This window comes from Lissotriton helveticus, chromosome 1_1 (genome assembly GCF_964261635.1).
Source record: "Lissotriton helveticus chromosome 1_1, aLisHel1.1, whole genome shotgun sequence".
Taxonomy (NCBI): Eukaryota; Metazoa; Chordata; class Amphibia; order Caudata; family Salamandridae; genus Lissotriton; species Lissotriton helveticus.
This window is the reverse complement of record NC_136057.1, coordinates 921,813,423-921,826,590: the sequence shown is the minus strand read 5'-3', so window position 1 is coordinate 921,826,590 and position 13,168 is coordinate 921,813,423. Positions and strand designations below refer to the sequence as shown.

General features: G+C 43.0%; 1 pseudogene; it reads left to right on the top strand.

The window, feature by feature from the left end:
- The first annotated feature begins 5,647 nt into the window (after nt 1-5,647).
- LOC144771434 (cytochrome P450 20A1 pseudogene) lies at nt 5,648-6,549 on the top strand (annotated as a pseudogene).
- Nucleotides 6,550-13,168: the final 6,619 nt, after the last annotated feature.

Below are 13,168 nucleotides of genomic sequence, written 5' to 3'. Positions count from 1 at the left end.
TCACCTTAGAACACACTACAATTCCTAAAATGAGTATGGTACCATTAACAAATGATTTATAATGTCCTAAAACCCTCTATTAACTACAATGCTTTTTAATGAGGTGCTATCATGTATATTGGTCCCAAGATGGCTGCCAACAATTCTTGGATGAAGTGCTGACAGCCAATCAGATCAGATGTGTGGTTAGGCTCCGCCCAGATATATATATTTTTTTTAACCTAAATTACTCAAAATCCACTGGAGCACATATCTTGAGACATAGCAAAGGCACATCGGGCTACCAGTCCCTACAATTTTGCCAAGTTTTGTGGAAATCCATTCAGCCGTTCAGGCTAAAAGTGAGTCCAACCGCCCTATGGAAATTAACATGGGGAAAACACGTTTTGGGACCCCCCTTTTATCTCGGCCCCCGCTTGACAAATCCCCCCCAAACTTACAGGGAAGGAGCAGAGCGGAGCGGGCCATCTTCTTTGAGAAATTTGCGAAGATTCGTCCACCGGTGCCAAAGTTATTCCCAATAGAATGTTGCGGATTTCCTATGGAAATCAATCCTAACTATAACTACCTACTGGCGACCGCCAGTAGGTAATATATATATATATATATTACCTACTGGCGATAGCCAGTAGGTATATATAGTTAGGATTGTTTTCCATAGGGAAATCGCAACATTCTATTTGGAATAACTTTGGCGCCGGTTGAGGAATCTTCCTGAAATTTTCCTTAACTTTGCCTCGCGGCGCTCCGGTCCTTCCCTGAAAGTTTGGGGGGGATTCGTCAAGCGGGGGCCGAGATAAAAGGGGGGTCCCAAAACGTGTTTTCCCCATGTTAATTTCCATAGGGCGGTTGGACTCACTTTTAGCCCGAACGGCTGAATGGTTTTCCACCAAACTTGGCAAAATTGTAGGGACTGGTAGCCCGATGTGCCTTTGCTCTGTCTCAAGATATGTGCTCCAGTGGTTTTTACGAAATTTAACTTTGAAAAAATATATATTGGGCTACATTGGGCTATATATATGTTAGAGCCCAAATGTAGCCCTATTAGCATCATCAAGTCTCTTGAACACCGGCTGGCAATTCTGCTCCACTTATCAAGAAATGCCTTGTGGTGCACAAAGAGACCAGGGATGTTTTTAACACGAAGACCTAATGGGATAATGCCCAGGCGAAGATATGCCAACATGAATTCGCCATGGGCTTCAATACGTGTTAGCTTTTTCTTAAGATCTAGTAATTTTTTAGTGTCGTCATTATGGCGTAAGGGTTCACTTGAAGGATGATCAAACGAACTCGAAGTGCCAACAAGTGTCTCGAATTCCTCGTCAGTGAATCCGAAGGTTTTTTGGAGAGCCATAAGGTCTGACAATTTATAGGGATCTATATATACGTTATCTAATGTCTATGATAGCTTTTAAGGCAAGGAAAGGAATTACAATGTTTCAAAAATAGAACAAACAACAAAGTGGCCCTGCACAGACAAGCTGTGGGAAAATTGCGTCAATATTTATCAAGGACCCCCTGAGTGCATGGAAATAGAGTTCCTAGACCAGGGAAAAGCAAATAATTTGATATGTATCAATCTAGGCAACAGAGCGTAACGAGAGGTCGAAATGAACTGAGCTAAAACATTGGTTTTTTGTAAAAAAGGGGAGTTCAATTTTATTCACAAATTATTAAAACACATTGAAATAATAATACACATTTACAATTTACATTAAACACATGTAACTCAATGAATTGAGAATACACAACAACACTGTTAAAAAAGAAGCAAATAATTCAACGAGATGGAAGTTACATAAAATGAACACAATTTTTAAGAGAAAAATGTGGCTAAATTAATCTCTACGCGCCTTCTTCTGGAGCAGCCACGATAGTATCTACAAAAAGGAAAATATCATATAAAGAAACATTATATACAATATTACTCTTGTTGTGTAACATAAAAACACTTCAGAACAATCCAATGTTATTGTAGTAGTCTCAGACTTTCCATTTTGTTTTGACCAAACGTTTTTATATTATAACATTACTATTAAGGATTTCATTTCCTTGCCTTGAAGGTAATCATACATGCGTAACTGTGGTAGATCATTGAACCCATAATCTTTTATCTGCACTAGTGGTCACAGAAAGAAGACAGTGTCTTATAATCATAGATTGACTATTCCCAATGTTGTAAGTTTAAAGGGTTTTTACATTGGATGGTTAATAAAGGGATTCTGATATTTGTATCTCTCTAGTTGAACCTCTAACTAGCGTGAACGATGAAGTAGAGAACACTAGAGATGGTCGCAGTTATCAGGAAGTTATTCTAGCAGGACCTAAATAATAATATGCAATGCATCTATATCATAAATAAGGTCACTTACTTTAAAAACACGAAATATATTGCTGTAATTCGATGACGCAATCTGGTCTGTACGTCCAACGAGTACCCTTTCTTTTGTTTATGTTATGTAGATATTCTAAACCATAAAGAAACAGTAAATGAACATTTGAGCCCTTATTATTATAGCCTAGTCTTATGATTTCTTCATGGCCAATACTTAATAGACGAACAAGATTGGTGTATTACCTATTTTAATTGAGGTTTGCAGATGGATATTCCATAAACATTGATGTGATTCGTTGGTCTCGAATGTTGATTTAAATTTCTATATTTCCTAAAGAAATTATAGGATCTTTCAATATATTCGATCTTTCAACTTTTGATTTTTTAATTTTAACTAAACAATTATTAAGGATATAGTTTTTTACTTTAGAAGATGAAGGTACCTTAATTAAGGAGTAGGGGTTCATTTAGACCCGCCGCCCGGAGTTAAAAAGTAGTGGCCGCAGTAATGCGTATTTATGTGAAACTGGAAAGGTATGATCCTCCTGATGTGGGGACAGCTGGTGTAATTCAGACCCTCCAGGATTTTGCGATTTCACGGTTTGCCGCGAAATCAGCACTTTTGTAAAAATGCTGCGATTTTTACAAAAGTGCCTGCGTAATCGGCTCTTTTGTAAAAATCACGCAATTTTTACAAAAGTGCCTGCGAAATCGGAGGCTGTATGAAAGTGGAGTGAGCAGGTATTATCTTCAACATATAGTTCATGTACATGGCCAAAGCGTGTGGTGCATTCATCTTTGATGCTGTGGTGACTTTTGAAACACACATTGCTCCTATCACACAAAAACTATATTTGACACTAAGTTGACCTACAGGTCGGTTTGCCCATTTACAATGTGGAAATAATTGAGGGGTGCTGTATTAAGATAGGAAGCTTCAAATTCCATTTTCGCAGGCCATCCTACTAGGACACCACCCGGTTCCACTGCACCTGCTGCAGTTTTGATAGCTACGCCCTTGTCCCCAGTAAGCTGCCCTGAAGAAAGGGGAAACGTCAATCAGTAAAGTTGAATTAAACACAGTGTTAGCTGTTTTGTACTCCTCTGTATTGTGATGTGGCCAGTTTTGAAGTAACCGTAGGATTAATCTCAGTTCCCATTAAACTAAGGGTCTTATTTAAAGTTTAACAGATAATGTATTCAGCCAATATGTGACAGAAGTCCTGTCATCTGTAAGTAGTGAGAATATTTCACTTTTACAATACATCTGCCATATTATTGATGGAGTACCCAGTCCACTGCGCTCTAAATAAGGCCCAGAATGTGAAAACCTTTGCTTCGAGGCCCAGGGGTAGGGCATCTCCTTCTCACCAGCTGCTTCAATCCACAGAGAGTAGCTCTAGAGAGCACCAGTGGCCTAGTGCCTCACAACCAAGTGCTACACCTCAGCACTGGTGGTGCAGGTTGCTAGTTGTGTCCCTCAGGTGTTGGAGTCAAACTCCACACAGGGGGAAGTATTCAAAGAAGCGCCCTTAGCTGCCCCACCAATCAAAGATTGCGGGGTTTGTGCTTGTATCGCTCATGTGCTGAAATACCACATGACTCTCTGTACGTTTGAAAGCTCAGACAGCACCACTTGCCCATGGCTGCCTGTTGCCAACATAGGTGACAAAAGAATCCACACTGCATGGTTGTGGCCCTTTCTGAGAAGAGGTCACTAAATGTATCTGAGGGGTGGACATATTTGTACTAAAAGAAAGTCGAATTAATACGCAGAGTGATGGAAATGTGAAAATATACTTTTTATGAGGGCTGTGCTTGATTGACTTTATGTTAAAAATGCTGGTAAATTTTGTAAAGAGCGTTACCATAAAAAAACATTGGGCTATTATTGCTTGTTACAAACAGTAGTATGAATAGTCATCCTTTCAAGACCCCCGGAAATAGGCGAGGGTCTCAGAAAACAAGATAGTGAAAGAGAGAGAGGTAAGTGAAAGATAACTGATAGTTGAGACAAAGTAAGGCTTAGTCTCATGATGTCAAGGTTCATGAAGCCCTTAGGAAATGAGGTAGGGTGAAAATTGCCTAACAGTCCTGCCTCCACAGGTATTGTGGACATGAAGTAGAGCCAGCCCCGACTATACTTGTATTTTTGTTTGAGTGTTCAGTTCTGGAGTTTTTTTGTTTTTTTATGTTTTATAGAGCGCGAACTTGACCCATGAGGGTATCAGAGCACTTTACACAGTTACACGGTAAACAAAGCAACAAGGCAAGATGACAAAGCAACATAAACTCAAGTGCAGAAATATACAAAGTTTGGGGAGGGGTAGGGTAGGAGCATAGGATACAGTTACAGTTGGCCTAGTAGAAGCAGAAACAGAAACCCCAATGATTACATATCAGGGCGAGTTGGTAAACAGCGGAGGAGGCAATAGTTATGGATTCGATAGGCATACTGTGGAAGGTGCAAGTATGTCATTGGCCTTGAAATTTGCCCATGCGGAAGGTTTTGGTCTCCTTCTTGAAGCGTGATAGAGAGGGCATTTTTCGGATGTCAGGCGGGAGAGAGTTCCAAATTCTTGGTGCTGCTCCGGAGAATGCCCTATTGTAGTTTCTTTTTTTCTGAAAGCGAGCAGGTTGGAGCAGGAGGTTTCTAGCAGACTGGGAGTTCCTAGTTCCTCCAGACATTACCAGTTTCTGCGCCAGCTTGGCAGGAGAGTTTGTGTAGAGGGCCTTGTGATGTACCACCTCTTCAAAAGTGTGCATGTTTGTACAATACATTTTACAGAGCCTTCTTTGGCTTATTAGTCTTTGTGAAGCATTAAAACACTGAGAATTAACAAGACTTGATCAAATTAAAGACACTGGGGCAGCCAACAAAAACATGCCACAGTACTTCAGTCATGGCACAGAGACATTGTGTCCTGTTATAAAAAAAGAGCAGAGTAGCACCAAAGAGAACTGTTTATTATACAGCTCAATAATATCAAGGTTCAGGTCTTCAGTCTCCCTGTGCCTACCCAGAGCAAGCCTGCTGACCCTCTAGTCCTGGCGCTGGAAAACGGCAATGCACTACAGATCAAGACATATTCAAAATAAATTTGCTAAGACATCCAATAGAAACATGCTAGCTAACCTGAACAAACATAAAAACACCACACAAGACGATTTTTACAAAAGTGCCTGCAAAATCGGAGGCTGTAGGAAAGTGGCGTGAGCAGGTATTTACAAAGCAACTTTGGCATTATCTTGAAGTTGTCAGAAGACCTGGTAACAAAATGGCTGTCATTTCCAGCATCCCAGCACGTGTCCATCAGCCAGCACATGTTGGGCTATGCCATAAAGTCAGTGACGCAGACAGCTATGGGGAATAGCTTTGACGGTGAGCAGGAATTGATCCGCTTCCGCAAGAACCACTGTGCTATCTGGGAAGAAATTGGGAAACGTTTCCTGGATGGGTCACTTGACAAGAGCACAACAAGGAAAAAGCTGTATGAGAACGCCCTGATGGAGATGGAATCTGTCCTGAAGAAGCTGGTGAGAGAAAGGCGCGGTAAGAGCATCCCTCGACAGATCTTCATGGACACCTTGCTGCAGGGTAACCTGAGCGACAAGCAGGTGCTGGAGGACAGCATGATGTTCTCACTGGCAGGATGTGTTATCACAGCTAACTTGTGTACATGAGCTTTATATTTCCTCACCACATCGGAGGACACTCAGGAGAAGCTTTACAAAGAGATGGCTCAAGTACTAGGCAAGGGCCCCATCACACTGGAGAAAGTTGAGCAGCTGAGATATTGCCGGAAAGTCCTCTGTGAGACAGTATGGACAGCTAGACTGACACCCATTGCGGCAGGGCTTCAGGACCTGGAAGGCAGAGTTGACCAGCTATCATTCCCAAAGAGACCCAGGTGCTTTATGCTATTGGTGTGGTGCTTCATGACAACACAGCCTGGCCCTCAGCCTACAGATTTGATCCTGATAGGTTTGACGATGAGTCTGCCCGGAAAAGCCTTTCTTTGCTCTGCTTCATGGGGAGTCAGGAGTGCCCTGAGTTGAGGTTTGCATACGTTGTGGCGACAGTGTTGTTGAGCGTGCTGGTGAGAAAACTGCGCTTACATCCAGTGCCAGGGCAGGTCATCGAGGCGCGGTATGAACTAGTGACATCGCCAAAGGAGGAGGCGTAGATCACTGTTTCCAAAAGAAGCTAAGAACAAGCAGCTCCATCCATAGCCAGTGCCGACATTTCAAAAAGTACTGCTTCATGCCAAGTGGGGTGCTGAAGCACTCAGGGCTCTACTTTGAAATGTCAATGAGGAAAAAGATGGTGGCCAGCAGTTCGGGTGATGGGCTTTGCCACCTGCAATCACTTCTTCCTGGGTCACAAATAGACAAATGAACTTGACAGAGCACAACTCTAACCCCAATAAATATCATTCTTGAATCCCTTTTACACTATAAGCAAATGGAGGATTGCATTTCCAAGGGATACCAGCCTTCACCTATGGGCTGCTTCCTCAGTTCCATATCTCAGGTTGCCTATTACAAAGCGAAATACTCCACTAAAACAGTTTCCATTGATTTAAGGCTGAGACTGAATGATTATGAGTAAAATAAAGTGCCGCAAAAATGCCGCTATATTTCTATATTTGTGCCACTAAATTTCCATATTTGTGCCGCTAAATTTGGTAATCCATGCCGCTATATCCTGGGGGTTCTGGTAATTGGTGCAGCTGCTGGGCGCGAGAGGCGAGATGAGATTACACGCAAATATTTATAGGTAAGAAAATATGACACAATGCTAAATATCAGTTGTGAGACTGTGTTTTGTTTCCTTAACTTCAGGATGAATGACGGCATACAGCCTGAGTACCACACAATTATCTCCCAATGTCCAGCACATGCTAGTGTCACAGTGCAATTGTATAATCAGGAGCAAGTGTCCATGTAAAGTGGGTTGCTGCACCCATCTACTGGTCCAAGTTAGTGCACTTCAAATGCGGCGTTGTCGGGTCGGAGCCCCTGTTAGGGGTTGCACAGTGCCCTCCTCAATTGTCCCAGTAGGCCTACTGTTATGCCCACTACGGCGCCTATCTATGGGTGGCGGGGGGGTGAAGTTGCTCCTGCCTGATTGTGCATCCTCATCTGTGGGAGTTAGGACTCCTGGCCCAGTAGTGCGAGCTGCCCGCAGCTCATCTACAGCAGATGTGACTTGTACCAGGGCCCTTGCCACGTCCTGGCTGTTGTGTGCCACCTCACGCTGTAAACAGATGCTGCGCCTTGATAGCACATTTGTTGCTGAGGACAGGCGGTTCACCGTCTGGGTGTACTGATCTAGGCGCTGCATCTCCCTGCGCCTAGCAGCACGATCTGCCTTTAGTTCCGCACAGAGTGCCTCCAGGGCACCCGTCATGCCTATGAAGCCAACCCTGATTTGCCTCTCTAGTGATTTTATGTTTTTTGCCTGCAGGTGCTGTACTTGCAACATGTGCCCCTCCAGTCCACCAAATACTGTGTCCTCTCCTGGGTGTGCTGCACTGGTGGATGCACATGCCCTGCGCCTGGTTGGAAATGGTGGGATCGGATCAGCACGTGCTCGTGCACGGTGTTGTGGCTCTGGCTGTGGGACTGGTTGGACATCGCCATCGCTGTCCTGGACTTCATCCTCCAATGGGGGCAGTGGTGGCACTACATTCCGCCTGCGGCATTTTGGACTGATTACTGGGCTGTCCTCCTCCTATGTGTTCTCCTCTTGCCCTGCTGCCTTTGTGTTAGGGGAATCGTCCTGTCTTCCACTGACTGTATACTGTGTTACAGATGGTGCTGTGGACGTAAAAGCACACATTAATTTTCTGTTCTGACTTGCACTTATCATGTATTAAATTTCACTGTTTGGGATTACATGGGTCTTGTTTTTGCCTTTCCTGATGTGCACATGCTGTTAGGGACTGGCTGGGTGTAAATGCACCACTGTAATGTGCATGTGACTACATCTCTCATAATGCATTGCTGTGTGTGCTTGTGTACCTGCACTGGACTTTTAGTTTTGTCCTGCCCCTGGGTCGCTCCTGGGTGTCTGGTGGTAGTTGAGGGGTATCAGGGGTGTGATGGCATGCTTCTTACTTTGTCTTGGTACCGGGAGGTCGGAGCTGTCCAGGTCGGCCACGCCCATTACGCTCTCTGGAAGCAGGGTGCCCTGAACCAGTTCCTCTAGTGGTGTGGAGTCAGTGGCAGTGGAGGGCCCTCCACCAGTCTTCTTGGCCTGCTCCAACCTGGCAGCCACCTTCTCCTTGGAGCGCTGGCGCATATCGTACCAGCGCTTCCTTAAATCTTCCACACTTCTGTGGGTGACACCAACTGCGTTCACTTTGCGCTGGATATCAGCCCAAATCCGCCGCTTGCGTGCCTCAGGCACCCGGAGGGACTTTTTACCGAAGAGGTGCTCATGGCTTATCACCATTTCCTGGATCAGGACCTCCAGCTCAGCTTCTGAACACGTTTGTTTTCTTTTCCTCTGTGTTTCCCCCTGCTGCTGTTTATCCTGGCTGGCCATGTCTCCAGTGTCTTCAATTGTTTGTAGCACTGCAGAGTTCCCTCACCTCCACTCCTTCTCTCTCTCTGTGCTTCAGAAACTCAGGTGTAGCATGGGTAGTCACACTTCCTGGTTGTGATGTCATCAAGCTGCACCTGACTTTCCGATTCTCAGATTTGCGAATTTCGTAAAATTGCGAATTTTTACATAAGGAATCGCTATTTGGGGTGTCGCAATGAAAATAGCGATTTTTACAGAATCGCTATTTTGTTTGCTATTTTTCACATACATACCGTTTTCGAATTCTCAACTTGCGATTCACAAATTGAGAATCGCAAAAGGGGAGCTTGATACATATGGCCCAAAATGCACAATCTTCTTAAAAACATCAACCTCCTAAAATGCTCCAACCACTCCACTTTCACAATTGGCCCCTTGGTGATGTTGTTTAACGATATAACCACTATCCCATCCTCATCCTGCTCTCTAATATCCATGTCACCAGACTAAGAGAGTAGCCTTGTCAAGCAATCTGTCATGCCATTCCTGATGCCCTGGATATATTCCAACCAATAGCAACATTCCTGAAATTTGTACTGCCATTTCACAACTCCATGAGTGGATTTAACTGCACCCATAGTGGTGAAAAGATCCACCAAAGGCTTGCGGTCCACACAAATCTTAAATTTGGAACACCACAAGTAGTTCCTAAAGTAACTGACACGAAGCTACACGGGAAATGGATATTATAGAAATAACTTTTTATATAAAGATTTCTTCATCAAGGGTACAGTTTAACAAAAAAATTCAAAGTGTACAAATGGACAAGAAATGAAATGAATTATTCTTAAAAACCATTTGCGTTGTGTTCCACCCTTAAAAATATGACAGCTTTATCTTGTTAGCTATATACAAAGATCTTGCTGTATTGAACAAATCTGAATCAAGAGATGTGAACAAGAAAATCAACGTTTCAGCCTTGTGTTTGTTAATAATCCTTAAGGCTATCTTCAGGACATTCAATCTTTATCAGAATTGTGACCCCCTGTATGTCAAATTGTTGTCACCTATCACGCAATTCGTGTGGGACTGCGACTCGTCAAAAACCTTCTTTTGTTTAGTTTTCGAGTATACCAGCAAGACCGATCGAACGTGCCCTGTGCAATTCGGCAATCAATGTTTTCAAATGGAGCAAAAATTCCATCCGGCGTGGCGTCGCGTATCCGGGAATTAATTCCCGGATACGCCACGCCACGCCGGATGGAATTTTAAGAGTAATTCATTTCATTTCTTGTCCATTTGTACACTGTGAATTTATTTTCATTGTTTTTGTTAAACTGTACCCTTGATGAAGAAATCTTTATATAAAAAGTTATTTCTATAATATCCATTTCCCGTGTTGCTTATTTTTCATTGAGTTTTTACCATTCTGTCATAAATTGTAAGTGACATTATTAGAACAACAGGTTTGAATTGTTTCCAGTTGGTCTGAAACTATTGAAATATTGATTGACCAATTACCTGTGACTTAGGTATCACTGAAATAAATTCCCTTGCTGGCATCGTACTATATTACATATTAGCCCAAGCTCGCAAGGGTCTATTGGGTCACCCACCTCTATATAATTGACCTTACCATCAAGTCAAAGCTTCACACTCAACAACTAAATATGAGGTTCACAACCCCTTCAAACGTAGTGAAGCAAATGCCACCACTTCATCCATCAAAATGGCTCCAAGGCCATACTGACTACCATCCTTCACCACAATATTGGAAAACTGGATGTAGAATGATTGAGGGGCAAGGCATTCTTCATATGTTTCTTGATTTGTGTGAACTTGTCATTCCAATCCAGATCCCAAGCAAATCTCTCACCTTTGTTCAGCAACCGTCACATAGTGTGCATCTTCTCAGGGCACTTGAGAATAAAAGAAGAATACAACTCTAATAGACTGGGGAGTAATAATAACTGTTCTGTGTATTTTGGCAAATTATATATGGCATGACCAAAACTCTTCTTTGGTTCCACCCTATGATCAGAAACCTTGTACCATAGGTAATTCACACATGTACACTACATTTGCACTTTTCATCCATCAAGGTTATCCGATTTCCTTCAACATACTAAGAACAGAGCAACTCGTCTGATTTTTGGTTTGAGTAAGACAGGCTGAAATGTAACCTGAATGTCAAGACATAGTAGGATCTCTTGCTTTAAAACATGACAAATTATGGTACTTAAAAAGAGAACACAACTTTATTAAAAATGAAATACAGTGAAAACAAAACCCAAATGGGTCAACTGAAAAAAAAACATTTCTAGGTGTAGGCCCAGAAAAGTCAAAAGTGAGGCATGAGTACTTTACTCAGGATTCAGAAATAGTGAAACATGTGTAATTGCAAACTTGTATATTGGGTCTAGTGTGTAGTGTATGTAAGCCATGCATAACCTAAACACATATAGTTGTGATATCAAATTAGGCAGAGGGCATTCCCAAAGGGTGTGAGAGGAGTGGTTAAAGAAATGCAATGCAGCTGCGGTGCTCACCCATACAGTCAGTTGCATCTTAATGGGTTTCACACATTGGTTGCAACCCATTTTTAGGTCGAGCCTAGGCAGAGCTTGTGTTGTCTCTTCAAGACATGTTGTATACACTTTGTGGGTTTACAGCCCACCAATTTTCTTTTTATTTGTTTCTTCAATTGTCTATTAAAAATGCTTGCTTGCTAGTGGTTCGTCTTTCCTCTTTGTCCCTCCTTATTGTTATTTGTTTCCTCCCACATAGCAGCACCTAACTACTGCTATATTTCTACTTTGGTGATTATCTGTTCATTTTGGGGCACTATTTTTTTCTTAGTTTCCTGCTCGTGTTTGGCGAAGCTTCCCTCTTCATTTACAGAGCATTCCCGCTCCGAGCTCCACAACATTTTTGTAAACAGGCCTGTAAATCTTGTTCTTATCTCGTCACATTTGCAGAGCATTCAAAGACCAAGAACATGTGTCAGACACTGTTTTCAGAGGGCACCTGTTCCGTGCCCCCAGTGGTGTGAAAAAGTGCTGTGAATAAACAGCTCACTTAGTAACTTCCTTTGTATTTTTAAACCACCCCTGCCCTTCTCCCATCTCCCACACCCATGCACCAGAAAAGTGAAGTACATGCTAGCACTTTACAGAACACAATGTAGTGGCGGTTGCTGAAGGACAACAGGAACTTAAAGGAGTGCTTACATTTTCAAACGTTTGCCTAACTCTGTGCTTCATGTTGCTGCAAACTCTTGTGTGTTTCTCTTCTCCCAGCCCTTCCCAATGTAGCTTTACCCTTCTGGATGTCACAGCACCTTTTAAATTTTTTTAACCATGCTCATTCATGTGCATAGGGCGCTGTTCCTTTAATAAATAATATGTTCACGGTCTTCTCTGATCTGTCTTATGGAACCAGTATGACTCTGGCATTGTGTTTGCTTTTTGATTATGTCATTGCTAAAGCATTGCCATTGCCTCCAAAGACATTCACTGCGCTAATAATCAGTGAAGTTACCATAATTAGTCATCTAAGCATTTACGGCAAACGCAGACACTTTTGACATTCAAAGTAAAGCAAAGCTTCTCTTTTCTTTTGCAGAGCGTTGTTGCTCCAAGCTCTGCTCCATTTTTGTAAACAGGCCTGTAAATCTTGTTCTTATCTCGTCACATTTGCATAGCATTCAAAGACAGAAACAAATGTCAGACGCTGTTTTCATAGGGCCCCTGTTCCGTGCCCCTGCCCACTCCCTCATCCCTGCTTGGTTATTTTGTTAAAAGCACTTCACACGAGTACTGCATCCTTGCTACTAATACCACCACTGGGTTGGAGCTAACAACAGTAAGGCCAAGCCTCAATTAACAAGACAACTAAACAACTGCCAATACTGTTAGTTTACTTCTGCCTTTGCTCTAGAAAAACACATTGAAAATCCAACAATATGTATCATGGACTTCTCTTTCTGTCTAGACTAAGGGGCAGATTTATGATGACTGGCGCATCCCCAGGGATGCGCCAGTTATCATGCGCCGCTGCTCCGCCACCCATGGTGCAAGGCATGGAAGATGCGTCACGCATCTCTCGGCGTACGGGCGGCGCATTGCTGGAGTCATGTCGCAAGTGCGACATGACTCCTGCAATGCACAGGGGCCACCCATACAATGCCTGGTGCGTCACCCTTACGCCTGCTTCAAGCAGGCGTAAGGAATTGACGTAGAAAGTGACTGAGTGAAATCTCATAGATTTCACTCAGCCACTTTCAGGAGGTGTTCCTG